Source organism: Festucalex cinctus, chromosome 9 (genome assembly GCF_051991245.1).
Source record: "Festucalex cinctus isolate MCC-2025b chromosome 9, RoL_Fcin_1.0, whole genome shotgun sequence".
Lineage (NCBI taxonomy): Eukaryota > Metazoa > Chordata > Actinopteri > Syngnathiformes > Syngnathidae > Festucalex > Festucalex cinctus.
The window spans coordinates 2,234,261-2,250,913 of record NC_135419.1 but is presented as its reverse complement, the minus strand read 5'-3'; the positions used below and the strand labels follow the sequence as shown (position 1 = coordinate 2,250,913).

At 41.0% G+C, this 16,653-nt stretch overlaps 1 long non-coding RNA gene across 2 annotated transcripts; it reads left to right on the top strand.

Moving 5' to 3' along the window:
* Positions 1–780: 780 nt before the first annotated feature.
* Positions 781–14,396, top strand: LOC144025865 (uncharacterized). 2 transcript variants are annotated; one of them, XR_013284975.1, is made up of 5 exons: positions 781–891; positions 5,939–6,829; positions 8,147–8,296; positions 8,448–8,526; positions 14,356–14,396. It is a non-coding gene; the product is annotated as an uncharacterized LOC144025865 (long non-coding RNA). The 2 variants fall into 2 exon arrangements; XR_013284974.1 differs by lacking the exons at positions 8,448–8,526; positions 14,356–14,396 and having other exon boundaries at positions 8,147–8,415.
* The last annotated feature ends 2,257 nt before the right edge of the window (positions 14,397–16,653 follow it).

The following is a 16,653-nucleotide window of genomic DNA, read 5'->3' as shown; positions in this document are numbered from 1 at the left end:
GGGCTACGCTTTCGGCAGCGGGCTAATTGCAATGTTCCCCTTCTACTGCAGCGACTGGGTTATTTGATAGCTGGCAGTCTGAGAAATGAACATGCGTGAGTCCTTCCATGCACGCCGATGCACTCATGCTGCGTGCACACTGTTCTCTTTCACTCCTTCTTAAAAAGGATGTTGCTCTTTATTGCTTTTATAGATGGAGCGTTTATGAGTGATAGTGCTGCCATCCCTCCCAAGCACATATACTTCATTTCTCGGTACTTTGTTTAAATTCATAAAAAAAAGAAAAGACACAAAAGCAAATTACTCAGACTACACAAACAACAAATGCATGTTGCACCTAAAGTTGATGTTTGCCTGTGTAACAGGTTTCAGTGTTCTGTTAATTTCACCAAACGCACTCATCATAATTGTGATAAAATATTCATGTTTTTCTTTTGCTTTTATTACCGGTGCGTGAGAGAGCATGAGCTAGTGTACGCGCTGTGGATGACGGTTGCGCGATGACGTCACCTTACACGTCACTCTCGCTCCGGATGTGGTCGAGGTAAGACGCACACGCCGCTCTCTCCTGCTAGTCGCGACCATGAATGCAATAAAAAACTTCGTGTTATATTAATTAGGTAGCATTATGTCATTGGGTTAGTTGCTAAGGATGTTTTGCGTGCTTACGAGCTGGTGTTGTGTTCGCTATGCGACACTTTTGAGCCGTGATCCGTCGATGAATGGAGCTAATGTTGCCAACGATTGGCGCCTTTTTACTGATATTCACTTTTGACTTTTAGGAGCCCTTGCGAGGACGTCGAAGCGTACCCCATGCGAGGACGTCGAAGCGTACCCCATGCGAGGACGTCGAAGCGTACCCCATGCTCATTGTTGTTTCCATGCACACAGGTATGATGTCAATTCTTTGTACAGTTTTTTTTTTTGTTTTTGTTTGTTTTGTTTCTTGACGCACTCTCGCTCCGGATGTAGCCGAGGAGAGCTTGCGAGCACGTCGAATGGTACGCCAGGCTCATTGTTGTTTCCTATGGAAGACCAAAAGTGTCAAAATTCAATAAATAAAAAGGCCTTTTCTAAATAACTATCCTTTTGATAAATAACAGACAATTATGTAATATGGCAATTAAATTTTAAAATGAGGTGTTAGTGTTATTATAAAAAGTGTTATGCTGTTCTTTAATATGTAACAAATATTTTTATTTTGATTAAATATTTCATAATGATTATTTTAACAACGTCATACTTTTTAAAAATAATGACATTTAATTTATTTTCAAGGTTTTATAAGATAAGAAAACGTTGTTTTACAAAGTCAGTTTTTATTTCATAATGTCCTTTTCCACAATGGTCTTCTTTTACATAATGGCGTTTTACAGCCGAATGACTTGGCCTGTCAATCAAATGACATGAGGCGGAGCCAGTTACATGATTGGCTGAGTCCCTTATACAGACATGAGCAGCAGCACTTGCAGTATCGATTCACGCGTGGAGAGTTTAGCGCCTGATGAGGAGCCGCGGCAGTCACAGGCTTGCTAAAGCATTGATACGGGAGATAAGTCACTTTCAGAAGTACTCCAACAAGTAGCAAATCGTTTAGAATCAGATCATAACGTAAAGGCCTTGTTAAACTTCTGCGTCAGGCTACGGGGTAGGCGTCACGGCGATCTCGGCTCACACAGGTGGTCCCACCCACTGACAACCCACACGGGTTACACCTGCCGCGGCCTTCCACATCCAGGCAGTTAAAACCGCAACTATAGCACCTTGAATGGCATCTCAACCTTGGTTTGTAAACGCTCATCATTGCACACATTATTCCCCTCACCTCCCTTTTTGATGAGTGAACGAGCCACTTTTTGTTTACTGCTCACAACAGCGCAACATGCCTTTAATATTCAGGGTATTTGTGTGCGATTGTTTGCTCTTCAAAAGGCAGCAAGAGCGCGTGCGCTTCGTTCTATAAGTCCCGTCAAACCTGCAGCTCTGTTCATTGTAGCCAGCAGAGAGTAAATGCTGAGGCAGACAAAAAAAAAAAAAAAAGGGGCGAGCATACCTTTGAACTGGAATCATGTGGGAGCTTGCTTTTTCACAAGTGCTGCAGAACTGGAAACAATGTTTTGGTGAGTCCCTCGATATCTTTTTGCTGCCATGCAGCAACTAACAGAGTCTGTTCGGGGCTTTGCTCTGGCGGTGTGATATTACAAGCCCGCAGTACATAATCCAACACACTGCGAGTTATTAAAATATGACCATAGCAGCTCCCAGGGGCTATATAACTCTCACATACACTGTCACACACACTCTGTTTCGCATTCCTGTGGCACATATGCTAGCAGATTGTCCAGACTCAGACCCTTCAGCGCATACGCTCCGATTTCAACACAATTACTGGGTCATTTGCGCATATTTTGAAACCAAAAAAAAAGAAAACAGTATTGTTTCTTCATGCTACTTTTGGTAACAACAGTGTTTAGTAAACAGAAAATGTGTTGACTTTATTTATTTTTAATATAAATCGACTTTATTGCACCTGTTAAATAACCAGCACACAGTGCCTTCCTCAAGGACATATTTTTATCAAAACCAATAGTAATGAATAATGAAATGCAGGAGGACCTATACATTATAGAATTTGTAATAAAGGGAAACTTTGGTTTTGAACAGAGTGGAATATATTGTTGGAGTATTAAAATTAACGTTCATGTCTGAAGGAGTGACATCATTTTGTAAATGATAAAATTTTACTGTTTCGAAAAGTGGAGCCACTTTTTTTTTTTTTTAGTTTCTGCTAAAAACAAAAATATTAAGGTCTGTTGCATACACTGAACAGTCGACTGTGTTATCGACCTAGCTTCAATAACACTGTACAGAATAAAAAAAAATAAAAAAAAGGATCACAGCTATGCATTCAATCGCACCAGATTGTGTGACTGTAGGTTAGGAGGTTATATTTCAAGATTATGTAGATTATACATTTTGAGTTTTGCCATTGCATTAATAGTTGCATATATATGTCAAGTATACAAAACTGCCATTATTTTATAAATTAGTTTAAAAAAATATATATTTTTTTGTTAAGTCTTGAAAGGCTGTTTTTTATTTATTCATTTATTTATTTTTAATTAAAAATACGTTGCAAATTTGTTAGGTGGAATCCTGAAACGACTTATGCTCTTTAATTGAAATAATTATGATAAGTCCAAAAGGTTGCTGTTTTTATTTTATTTTCAATAAAAACAAACTTTGTTCCTCAACGTCACTGAAAACGCGCTTCCAATTACGTAGCAAAATAAAAATTGAGTTTCAATTGTCAAGCAGAGTGATAGGTATCTGCTAAATATTCAAGTAACTTGTAATCTAACTTAGTGACTTTTTAAAAGCAAGTAATCGGTAAAGTAACTAAGTTACTTTTCAAGTAAGTAATCAGAAGAGTAGCTAAGTTACTTTTTCAATTTCGTCTATACACAATTAACTCAAATCAGGCCCAAATACACAGCGGCATTCTCAGGCCTTTTTGTGGATCCATGTGAAAAGGGATCATTTTGACAATAATGCTGTTACCCTGAATTATTAAAGAACAAAAACTCCTTGTCAATACTAGATCATTTTCGTGAAAAGCGACTCTAAATCTATAGCACAAACAGCGACACAGGAGAGGTAACCTTTACATCCTATACTATAAGTGAATGTTCATTTCATAACCCCATTGGACCCCTTTTACTGCAGCCATTTGTCCAACTGCATGGAAAACAGACGAGCATCCTATATTTAATCAGGCACACATGATAAGAGTTCTCAATGGAATGAGGAAGGGAAGGAGCGTTATGCACTAAATCAGATCAATGCCACACACTCAATTACAGTTTATGTACTGAGAATCTGAAAAGAAATGATCATATCCTGCAGGGTCGTTTGTGCAAAGCACGAGTGTGGCTGGATGGATTTGCAAACTGGGTCCAAATAAAAAAGAGGCAAGTCTTGCGCTAGTGGGAAAATAAGCCAGTGCTTTATTCGTCTATGTAAGAGCACGAGAGGAACGTGAATGTTGGATCATAATTCACGCAACCTGCTTCTTTCAACGGAGGTGGATGAGACCCTCAGAAGGATATACAGCTCTGCTCCTCTTCATTAGGTGTGCATTTGTGTATACACACACACACGTACATTTTGTGCATCCAGGCCACCTATGGCACATTTTTGTGTTGCCGCAGTCCCCAGGGTGCAGAGCAGGACAGGAGATTTATGTTCTCCGCTGTCCAGGCACGGTCCTGCCGGCTCGTACTGCGCTCATTAGTGCTCTTCGACGGTCATACGTGTTCCTCTAACAAGCTGTCCTCCAAATGCCTGATGGATTTTCAACGTTGGAGGGGGGGTGTTCCAATAACAGAAAGGCATGTTTGGGGGCAAGCGACCTTCAGGGGAGGAATAGGAGCACATTCAACGTCGCGGTTAGCTATTAGACATCCATTTGCAGACATGAAGACAGGCTGAAATTAAAATGTTTGCCTTGTGTGGCCCTTTTATCAGTGCTGCATAGGCAGAACTATCGTTTCTAAAGCTACCCGATATGAAATGAGTGTCATTGCCGCTTTTTTTGTGTTGCTTACATTGACTTGAGCAAACAGGAAAAGGCCAAAGGAACAAACAAGTGTGCTGCTCCACTAACATGCTTTATCAGTTTTGCTCCTAATCCGCGGGGTAATGCACCCGCAGTCAATTTTGCAAACGCGTGCCTGACTGATTACGGCCTGTGCGCGAGTCTTATTGCGTGCGTCTTCCGCCGTGTGTTTCTTAGCAGCGTCTGCTACAGCTGACAGCTTAATGCAAGATCCACGCCCGTAATGGAAATGTACTTTCGGGGGAGAAAGACGCTTTCAACTGATAAAATACGGTTTCACGCGAAGGCACAAGCAGTAAATACTCAGATCACTGCTAATGATCCTCTTTTCATTTAAGTTTGCACCTTGGGATTTCTTCCAAAATCCTCTCTACTACTTAGGGATACATGGTAATGATTTCGGTAATGAAGATGTATTGCACCGTCATGGTCTAGACAACGAGCGGCTGATGTAGCAGATAAGAAAAATGACTGAGCTAAACATAGATAATAGCGTCCCATTGGTCTTGTTTGTTCATTTTATGTCTAAGAAACACAATTGAAGGTGCTCAAAGGCAAACTTGACACTTGTCCACTTCTGATTTGTTTGAATAGGCCAATGTATGTTTTCCCATTCTAAAACATAATTTAAATTCATCTGTTCCAGGATAAAACGGTTGCCACCATAAAACTTTAAAGTTTCTGTTAAGTGAAATCATTGATTTGTTTGAAGATAATTGTACACAAAAAAATGTGTGCAATGTCTTGAGATGAAGCATTAAAGGGTAAGTCACCGTTGTGGATGATGGCAGTTATATGCGGTATAAAAGGCTGTCCTTAGTGTTCAGATTTTTGTGGAGCTTCAACTTGTATGACCCCGGGGGTACGTGAGGTTTCAAAACATCAGATAAAGTAGATGGGACACCTGCATTATTTACCAGCCAGAGGGGAAGATAAGCTTACAGTGAAGAGCAAGATGGACATCCCTGAATGATCCAAGCAGGACATATTTCAAACACAGCTGTCAAGAAATGACAAATAAAAATGCCTGCAGTCAAACTTTACAGACCACTAAAGTGTAACTTAATAAAGGCCGTGAAGTCACCGCTGTATTGGCTATATTGATGCAGCAACATCTTGATTCCGCAGTGATGAAAGATGCCCTTAAAAGCATTATTGATGACCTGACGGCCTTCCTGTAATCAAATTTTGATGTTCATCAGTGTCCTAACTAATGGTGGGGAGTAAAAATAGTGTTTACTGCACAGGTTGACATCCAGCAGCATGCACTTCCCTCAGGCCCTTTTCTGGGTAATCACACCGCAATTTCTTTCGTTCTAGGTCATTCACCCCAGCAGATCTGGCAACGGCACGGAGTTTGATGATTCTCGGAAAGTGGCGTTTTATCATCCCGGCAAGTGCAGCCTTTATAGGACAGGTCAATTCATCCAGTCAAAAGTTGTTTGAGTTGGCAGGCTGTTGAGCTTTTTAAAAAGATATTTGGGCGACGGGGAGAAAGGCTCATTTTACCGTGACTGTTAGCAGCATCCAAAGTAAACCTTTTCATTTCAAATGATACAGAACCAGTGAGGCAGAGAGAGCGAGATGGTGGGAGGGAGTCAGAGCAGTGCCATTGTAAATTAATCAGCCTTTTGGAGGAGGAACAGGAAACAGCACTCCTCAAATTGTACAAACCCCAGCCCCAGCGTGATGCAGGAGAGCCCTGGCTGTGACATGGCCGCCGTCCACTTCTCATGCCGAGCCAAGGAAAATTCTGGCTCAAATCGCCCAGGTCTGTTACAGGTTAACCTCCCTTGGCCAAATTGCTTCCCAGATACCTCCGTGAGTGCGCTGTGTTGTCATTGCAATGCACAACCGCGGGGGTCTGAAGGCCACCAAAAATTGTTGATCTCTTCGGGATGCGACAACAAAGTCGGACTGTTTCTTTGGGTTGGCATCCAGAAACATTCCGACTGCTGAGTTGCAGTCGGAATCGCGGCTTTCCTGTGATCTGGGAACGCAGTAGGGAGGAGCAAAAGGGTGGGGGGTGGGTTCACATCCAAGCTGCTCCGTCTGGGCCGCATTGGACGCGTTCATCCTGCCCTGCCTGTCCAGTTCCTTCACAGAGGCAGTGCTGGCTTTAATTATCCCCAGCTGTGCTTCATCCCTCCCCAGCTGGGCTCGATGTCCCAGCGTCCTCTGCCAGCATGCCGCAGTCGCACTCATGTCAAGGTGAGACACACACAAACGCACCCACACAGTATATGCATGGGCAAATTAATATGGACAGACACAATAACATGAGCAGATGTACAAAAACTTAATTCAATCATCCTTCACCACCCATTAACATGATTGTGCTTGTAATATAAAGTTGTGATCCTCAAAAAGCCCTTAATTCAATTCACAGTAGGAGGATGTCTGCGAGGATGTCTGCAAATTTGGGGCTCTTGTTGGGCCATGTAATGTTGTCATTTTTATTTTCTTGACTTTACTTTAGTTAGCACGTCTGCTGCACAGTTCTGTGGTTGGGGGGGTCTAAAATCTAAAATGTCCATTGACATTGTCCATGTTTGTCTATATATGACCTGTGATTGGCTGGAGACCAGACCAGGGTGTACCCCAGCCAGGGGTGAGCAATTAATTTTGCAAAGGGGTCACAAGGGGCCAAACTGAAACGTTTGCCAAGGGCCAAGCCAACATGCTAACCTCAACTTTTTTCGATATTATTTTTAATGTATTTAGAAAAAGCATATTGACTTGTTTCAATAAATTGCTACGTGTGTAGATATTGCATGTATTGTTAGAATTAGTAAATCTACATCAAGGCAAAATTATAGCGTTTAAAAATACATATATACACTTTAAATTATATTTATTTTTTTTTGGACACGTTAGATGGGCTAGAAAATTCACAAAGCTGGCAGCACTTCAAACACACGTTTTAGTTTGTGGTCGCTACTCGTACTAGCGTTCATGTGTGTGCAACTTTCAAAATAAAAGCACAACATATTTTACATTTTACTTTGACTTCACTGTCACTGTGAGGGCCGGTCAGAGACTGTGGGTGGGCCCGATGTGGCCCCCGGGCGGGCCATACTTTGTCCAGAGGTAGTGTGCCCCGCCCTCTTGCCGAATGTCAACTGGGATAGGCTCCAGCTCAACCACCACCCTAATGAGAATAAGTGGTAAAGACCATTTATGGATGGATGGATGGATGGTGTGTTATCTTATATGATAATATGCTAAAATGCTTCATGCATTTGAGCTGGCTCGATGTTATAATACAACAACAACAACAACCGTCTGTCCATTGTCTATACAACTTATCCTCATTATGGTAGCAGGTGTGCTGGAGCCTATCCCAGCTGACTTTGGACGAGAGGCAGGGTACTCTAGGCTGATCGCCAGCCAATCGTGATTCATGTCAATATTTTGTATCGCAAACAAATCCAAAAGTAATTTTCAAGGGACTTTGCAGAGGAGTGCCATATGGTCCCAGGAACCACTCTGGGGGCTCATCTCATTTCTCTATTTGCAACTTCCTAGGTCCTTTCTCCTTATATGCTAGCGCTTCATACCAGAATTTCAATTGAGGACACAAGGAGATTGACAAAGGAGTGAGGTGGGAGGAGGTAGAAAGGTTTGAAAATGAGACAATCATTCCTCGACGACTCATTCTACCAAGGATGACGTAAGGTCATTGACGCACGTAACAAATCAAACATCTGCATGGCTGCATTACCGTATTCCTATTATCACAAATATCAACTTTATGCTCGTTGTTTCAAGTTGGATTCAATTAAAGTCAAATATAAAATGAATACTGTGACTCTTTATAACTTTGCAGATGAAAGGACAATCAGAACATGAGCATGATGGCAGCTATACAACAAGATGCGAGCGTTTGCGGGATTTGACAACAAAAGGTTCGTAAATTCAAAAGAAAGGACGACCGCGCTGCCTCTTGGAAGACTCACACTGTCAGAGTAGAGTTCAGGTGTCAGATTGAATTTCCAAACGCACCCGATAATGGAAAAAAAGTGTACGTGTGACTGCAACAAGTGGTGGGACATCTATACTACATACAAGCTAGGATATTTTGGACCCGTAGCTACAATACATAATTTACATTAAGAAAAAAAAAAATGTTTTCCTAGCTACTGAAACGTCTTGTATTTCCGTGTAGTAATCATTTTAAGCAATTACGTCATTACCAGAGCTCAAGCCGTCAAAATTACGACGCGGGGAGATCTAATTAGTAGTTTTCAAATTCTGCTAGACATAGTTTTATAGCAAGGAGCTACTCAAGAAAGAAAAGTGTGATCAGACTACCCTAAATATTAAGTATTGTAATTTGTAATCAGCAGTATGTTACAAACAAAAAGAAATTAGAAATGTTAAATGGTCAGTTTTTGTCATGTGTTTAATTGGGCTAAGAAAAAAAATATTAAATCATATATTAAAAAAATGTTAACGCATGTGAATGGAGTGCCCCGCAGAGATACAGTACTCATTATTATGTTGTGAAAAGAGCACATTTAATATTGCTGAAGACATTTGCACAGTGCTGTGTGTCCCAGAAACTTTTCACTGCAGTTTTTATTCACATTGGAATTATTTACGAGTTCACATGAAACAGTTCAGACTGTATTCACTGGCCCCAACATGAGGTACGCCTACACAATCAAATGATATGCAATGCCAGAGCTGCAATAAACACACTGTGCCTTTATAACGATGGTAATGTTCAGTTTTGATCAATACTGTTGCAGGGGTAATAATTTGACAACATATAGCATCGTTGTAGTTGCAGTTTGCAGTGGTGTAGAACTATTGTATCATCAAACAGAACCGTTTCTTATGTTGTGATTATGCAATTTACCAACATGGGAGGGGCATATTACAAACACACCTTTGTAAAGGCGTATCTATATTTATAAGGATCAAATATCAATCATCCCTCCGGTTTGGCAGCACAGAGCTTTACCAGAGAACTAAGGTTCTGGGCCACCGACACAGCTCGGACTTTATTTGAATGCTTAGAAATTAAGGTACATAAAACATGGCCAAAACCCACCTTTCTTTTTCCCCTACACTCCTCACCAGATGCGGATTTTAGCCCATTTTGAGGGTGCTTCAGTCTACCAGTCGTGGAAACACGGTGCAATCCGCCTCCTATTTACACACACAATGAAAAACGAGCATTTTCATGAATTTACAACGTCCACGATAACCCCCAAAACCCCAGGATGTCAAAAAAAAAAAAGCACAAGAGGATGTTTGGTCACCCTAACAAAATGGTACATATAGGCAGTTCCCTACAAATGTATTGCTGTTTAACTGAGCACCTAATGAGGTAGTGAGAGTTTATTTCATCACGAATTGGTTCATTGTTTCTATGAATGCATCGTCACGCATAGTCGCATAACACAGATGCGATCGCCAACATTTGCCCCATGCAGCGCCGAGAATGAAACAAATGCTTGTGGAAGGTGGCCCCGCATGAGGCATAGCGTGACCACGGGGGCAAAGGAGGTTTGATTGAACCCCAGTCTGAGCGTGCCTGACTTGGTCCATCTGCGCGACCGTCCTTGGCCTGGCTTCCCGTTTGGAGCTGTAGGGGACTGCGGCGTTATCACACTGAGAGGCTGTTATGATCATTAGAACCCTCTGCTTCAATATTTCCACTTTGTTTGGAGGCGGCCAAAAGCTGTGCTGGAATCCCAGAGACTTGCTTCTGTGTCTGTCTCTTTGTCTGTCTGTCTTTGTTGCCATCCTGTCCAGGTCTACGCCTGGCACAGCTGTGAGCAGCAGCGTGTAATAAAAGTCTAATGTGAGCAGCTGCTGGGGGTTTAAACTGTAATGAGATGGTGTGTGAGATTACCACACTTCACTAGTCGCTGAAAGAAAGCTTGGCACCCCTGACAATGCCACCCGCCCCCCCCCAATGGTACAATTACTCTTCAGATATGGCTAATAGAATACCCACACAACGCCTGTAAGCAAGCGGCATAATGAGCTTTAGCTTTGCTTCTTCTTCTTCTCTCCCCTTCATGCCCACAGCTGCATGAAGCGTTCCTCCCAAGGAGTCGCTGCAAACGGCTTGATGCAAGAAACAGACATTTCTGGAATCAAAGTCCTGCCTAGTCAGAGGATTCCCACAGAGGAAAGCGTCTGCTTTTTTTTTTTTTCTTTCTTTCAAGGCTTGATGCCCTAAAATACTATTTGCCTGGTCCCACCAAGCCAACAAATAATTCAAGCCTCAAGTCATGAATAGTTGAAAGCTCTGTGTCAACTTCATTAGTCACTAAAGGGCGAGTTGCGGTAAAGGAAATATGCATGTCCGCATGGTGCCCATCCATTCAATAGGAGGGTTACAAAGGAGAAAGGACTCCAATGAAGTTGCTTTAGACCTGCTGTGGAGCTTTTGTTAGGTGCGATTTTTATCATGCAAAACCTCCTCTTCTTTTGTGCTCTCGCTCATTGTTTTGCTGATTTTCTCCATCATTTCTTTGACTTGCTTTTGTTTTCCTTTCTCTTGACTCCCCAACCATTAGTGGAGCCTGACGGGAAAGATGTCGGAGCATAAAAGTCCTTGTTACGATTCTGGCGCCTCCTCAAAGGTTCTCGGTAATGAAAGTTCAGGGTGTCTTGGTGTGGAAGGGGCTGTACCTGTCATAGCAGTGCGGCGATAATGGGCCCAAAGGTGCCACGAGCTCATCAGAGTGGAGGAGGAGCTCTGCTGAATTGCATACAGCCCTTCATTACCTCATGCAGAAGGCTGAAGTCAAGATTCGCAGCCCTGCCGAGCTGGATATTGTAAAGTGTGACCCCGGGGGAGCGGAGCAGTGGAATTTCAATACGCCACCCGGTCAGTATTATTCCACACCTGAATGCAGAGCCTTCCAGACAATTAGTGGAGAATTATGGAAGGAAGGCGAGGTGTCGGGTAATTTACGGAGTCCGTCTCGCCTCAGCCTTGGCCTCGCTTGGCAGCGCGGACATTTCACTTTCTCACAGCGGGGGAGACGGCCGGCGATGCCGCCTGCAGGCAGACGGCTTTCAAAGCACTTAAAAGGGTGCAAACTCCATTTCGACATACGGTTTATTTAAAGAACGTCCACCGAGACGGCTCTAGCTATTACATTTTAAAATGTTATTAAGTTTCAAACGAATGTCTGTCTGCCCGCGTCGCCGCAGCCACAGTAGAAAATAGACAACGCAGGTGAGATCTCTGTTAGAAAATGGCCCGCCAAACTTTCATCAAGATGGTGAATACATTTAGAATTGAAAGGACGAACAAAGTCATTAGAGAAATTCTGGAGTCTTTCGCTCTGGCTTGGCAGCTTTACCAGTGCATTGCCCTCCTCCAACTTCATCTTGTTAGGATGATCATCAGCCGATAGAAGCACGATGGGGGTACCTGTCAAGCAGCGACACCGCAAACCCTTGATTAAAGTGCCCTATTAGGTGACACGCTGATGTTGTTTGGTCATGAATCAACCTCGCCTTCTTCAGAGAATTCGCTTGATTATGGATCGGCGCGCAAGTAATCAAAAGTTCAGCACAATTTATGGCAAGCAATCGGACAAAAAAAAATGGCAAGAGCTTGAATAGCACCTACAGAGCAAAAGACCTCACCAAGGTTGAACATTGCCTGGAGAGCCTTGGATGTGCTTGTCAACGCCACTGTGGCAATTGTCATATAATATATATATATATATATATATATATATATATATATATATATATATATATATATATATATATATATATATATATATATATATATATATATATATATATATGTATGTATGTATGTATGTATGTATATATATATATATATATATGTATATATATATATATATATATGTATATATATATATATATATATATGTATATATATATATATATATATATATATATATATATATATGTATGTATGTATGTATGTATGTGTGTGAGAGAGAGATTATTTTGTGGTTCAAGGAGGATGACGTAAGGTATCACAACTGTATCTCACTCCCAGATGCTTTTGAGCTTGCAGGGGTTTAAAAAAAAAAAATCAAACAAATGATTCTACCAATGCATAAATCAGTTTACCCAAATTCCGCTTGTCATCTGCTGCAGCTCACAGTGGAATGTTTATTCCCACATGAGAACTTGGTCGAATTCAGCTCTCTCTCTCTCTCTCTCTCTCTCACTCCAAAACGTGTGCTCCAGCTGTTCCTCCTCTATGGAGTTGTGAGGTTATAATGAGCATGGAAGCAGCTGCTTCCTCCTACAGTAGAGGCCCCATCCTCTCTAATCCTGATCATTAAGAGAGGGAAGGCTGGAGAGAAGCAGAGTATGCAAGCGGTGCAGGACACGCTGCGGACACTTGGGTTACCAGACCCGTTTTATGCAAAGTTATACAGTGTCCTAAAGATCTGCTTTAAGTGTTAAAAGAAAAAAAAAAAAAGTATTAATAAATTCAAGACAGCTGGACGAAAGTGCATCACATCCATCAGGAGCAAAACATTTGTATAAGTTGACGTACAACATCGGCGGCATGACTTCTCCCAACGGTAATAAAAACACAGTAGCCTGATATTTCTCTTTTCACACGGCCTTAACATCACCAAGCACAAACTCAATCTTATCTTGGAAAATATCAGATTATGAAATATTTATGTTCTGACCTTTTCTCCTTAATGATTTCATGATTTAATTTTCTCCGCTGTACCCTTAATGTGCTCGGCGAATACAAAACAGACCCAAGCAAGCAGGCACAGCGGGACCAAAGATGATCTATCGAGACAATGCCATCCGCGTTCAGCTTGTAAATATCAACGGCAGTCAAGCCGATTATTCATCGGTCCGGCCTTGTCTTTTCCATCACTATGTCTCTATGAGCCCTCAGACATTGGCAGAGATGTCTCTCTGTGCCTTTCAATTTCACCTTAATCGCCAACTTGAGTGACAGGAGTTATAAAAAAAAAAAAAAAAAGACAAATGACATCCAATGAGAGTTGTAAATCCAAAGCCGTGAACACATTACCTTTTAGGCAAAAATATAGGGAGCCATAAAGATGAATTGTACCGGTGTAAAATTAATCGTGTTACATTTATAACAACAAGCCCACTCAACCTTGTCACTGCCAAGTGGACACTAACGAGACTGCAGTGTGTCTTTTGGAGCCATTTTATGTAGATTAGTAATATGCTAATTTCAAGCATGACCTCGCTGTTTGCAATAGAAAATCACTTTCTTCTTTGATCTGCATATTAATAGCTTAAAGAACAGATAGACGTTGGGACATGAAAGCTTTAATAAAATCAGCAGGTAAAAGGCAGCTGCATAATTAATCCTGTAAAGAGCAAGTCTTGCACAGACAATGGTGGACTCTCAAATTCATAATTGGTCCCGTTATTGATATTCTCGGTGCGGCTCCTGAAACAGTGATTAATCTTCCGCTGGTGGGAAAGAAAAAAAATAAATGGCGAGACGTGCTGAACTGCCTCCTTTGCCTCACTGAACTGCGGATTGTCTCAACTAGAACCATAAAACCCCTGTTGATAAATAGACAAACTTGCAAAATGACTAACCAAACTCATTTCTCAGCCAGGAAGGTAAATGTGGTTGCACTTGAAGGGCGAAGGCGGTGGCTGCAATGTTGTGATCGTCTGTCATTGCGTTTGCTCTACCTAACCTCTCCTGACACCTGGAGTCAGGGACCCCCCTCTAAATGTGTAATATTCAATCTTCCTGACAGCTCTGCTAATGACCAGGAGGAACCAAAACAGAGGTAATAGGTGAGCCTCAAAATTGTGTTCAAATTATCCCTGATAATGATTCCCTTCCATGTACAAAAAGAAATATGTGGTTGGTTGTGTGTGTGTGCGTGAGTGGCAGTGTGTTTACATCAGGAGAATGTCGAATGGCGGAGCTAATTATCGGCTCTATTAAAGGTAAGTATAGCCATCTGCATCCCGGACAAGTTCTAATGAAGGACAGCAGACAGCAGGCTGGACTTTTTCATGCGTTTGACATGCGTTGTTGTTGGTCAATATCCACGCCGGACCGCCATTGTGCCACGCTGCCCACTCCACATATGTTTCCAACGTTTCACAGCTGGCTCCGGATTATTCCTCACTTTGTCTCACTCTCATGCCGTAAGGCATAATCTATGTCTGCCTTCTCTGTCAGTAGTACTTGAAGGAGAAGAATTGTTTAGGATGTCTTTTTTTCCCCCCCTTTTTCAAGGTCAGCACAGTAGTAAAATAACATTAGGGTAGTTTGGTGCTCATTTTTTCCCCCCGTTTCCACCATTACCTCATGGATAAACTTAAAGACTTTAGCACAACTAGAAAAAAGTAGGGCCTGCGGGCCACATCTGGCCCATGCACAGGCACTTAAGTGGCCCTCGCAGACTATGTGGTGAAAATAAAATGTCAAGTTTTGTCACTTGTTAGGGATGTCACGATAAGGGCAATATCGTGATATTAAAACTGCCACAATATCGTCGTCGTCATGTTCACAATATTTAAAAGGAACACATCTGTTGTGCAGTTCTAGCACCCTCTAGTGGCTAGTTTATTAGTGCAATTTAATTTTCATTAGGGATGTTTTGGCCTTTTATGTTTCAAATCTATGCTAATTGTCAGATGTAAGGGAACCGAAGTAAGAGCTTCAGTATTATTAGACATTGTAGGCGGTTTATATGCATTGCTGTTATGTACAAAAGCACAATATATATATATATTTTTTTTTTTTTTTTTTTTAGTATGAGCTCTCTCTTTTTTTTTTTTTTACAATATTGTGATCTTTTTTTAAATATCGCCAACGCCCCCACAATATCGTGATAAATAATTATCGTAACGTGACCTTCATATCGTGATATCATATCGTGATGTTTGGATATCGTTACAACTTGGCGTCAGTGTTGCCAGCTTAGAGATTGTGTCATCGTATTTAATGATTTCTCCGAGCATTTTAGCAACTATTTTACCAAAAATACGAATAGCGTCAACGACAACATAATTTCCTGTAAAATGTGCAGAAAAACGGAATTTGCACAGGTAATATTTTGTGAGTCCTAACCAGTGGTGATTGCTATTTCCCGCCCTCTGTCAGCGGATGTAACATCATGTTCACATTGTGTACGTGGAAAAGGGATTGTTTTGTTTATTTATTTGTTTGTTTATTTTTGTATTGTCTTCATATTTCGGCCACGTGGCAGTCGAGATTTGAAATTGAATTTCCTGGTTTGAGCAGCTTCAACATGTAAACATGTCGTTTTAACATGGCTGTGTTCAATTTTTATTTATTTTAATTTCCTAATTGTGATAATATATACGACAATACAAGTTACGACTTTGGAAAAAAAAAAAAAAACATATTTAACGCAATTGAGGTTAGGTTGGTGATCCTCAACAACCCATTCATTTTCCAAAATGGCACATTTTGGATCATTCCAGTTCTCATAAGCACCAGGGAACCCCTGATTATCGATGAACAATTCTGTGGAAATTTTACTTTATATATCGATGAACAATTCTGTGCAAATTTTACTTTATATATATATATATATATATATATATATATATATATATGAGGCATTTTAATTAAAAAGTTCTCTTGTTTATGTATTTTTATACTAAATACATTTTTACGTATAATAACAGCAAAATGTTGGTTCATTCATTGTACAAGAAGTTTTTCATATTTATTGTTCCCTTTCCTTGCTCTGTTTCGAGGACAAAATGACAGACTTCTGCTGTGTGAGGCGGCCATTTTTCTTTGTATGCATATTGATAGAAGTTCAAACATTTTCTGAAACATTTTGTAGCTCAATGTAGTGTCCTACAAAGATTGATGCACTTCAATGTTTTATTTAAAAGTTGGGTTTTTTCCTTTCCTTTTTTTTTTTTTTTTTTTTTTAACAAATGGAAATCCAAATTTCAAAAGGAATGTGCCGCTTCCACATTGGATCTTTTGTCTGTTATCAAGTTGTTGTCTTATTTGCTGATTTTGGTGGCTTTTGCTTGGTCGTGTTATAAGACTGAATCGC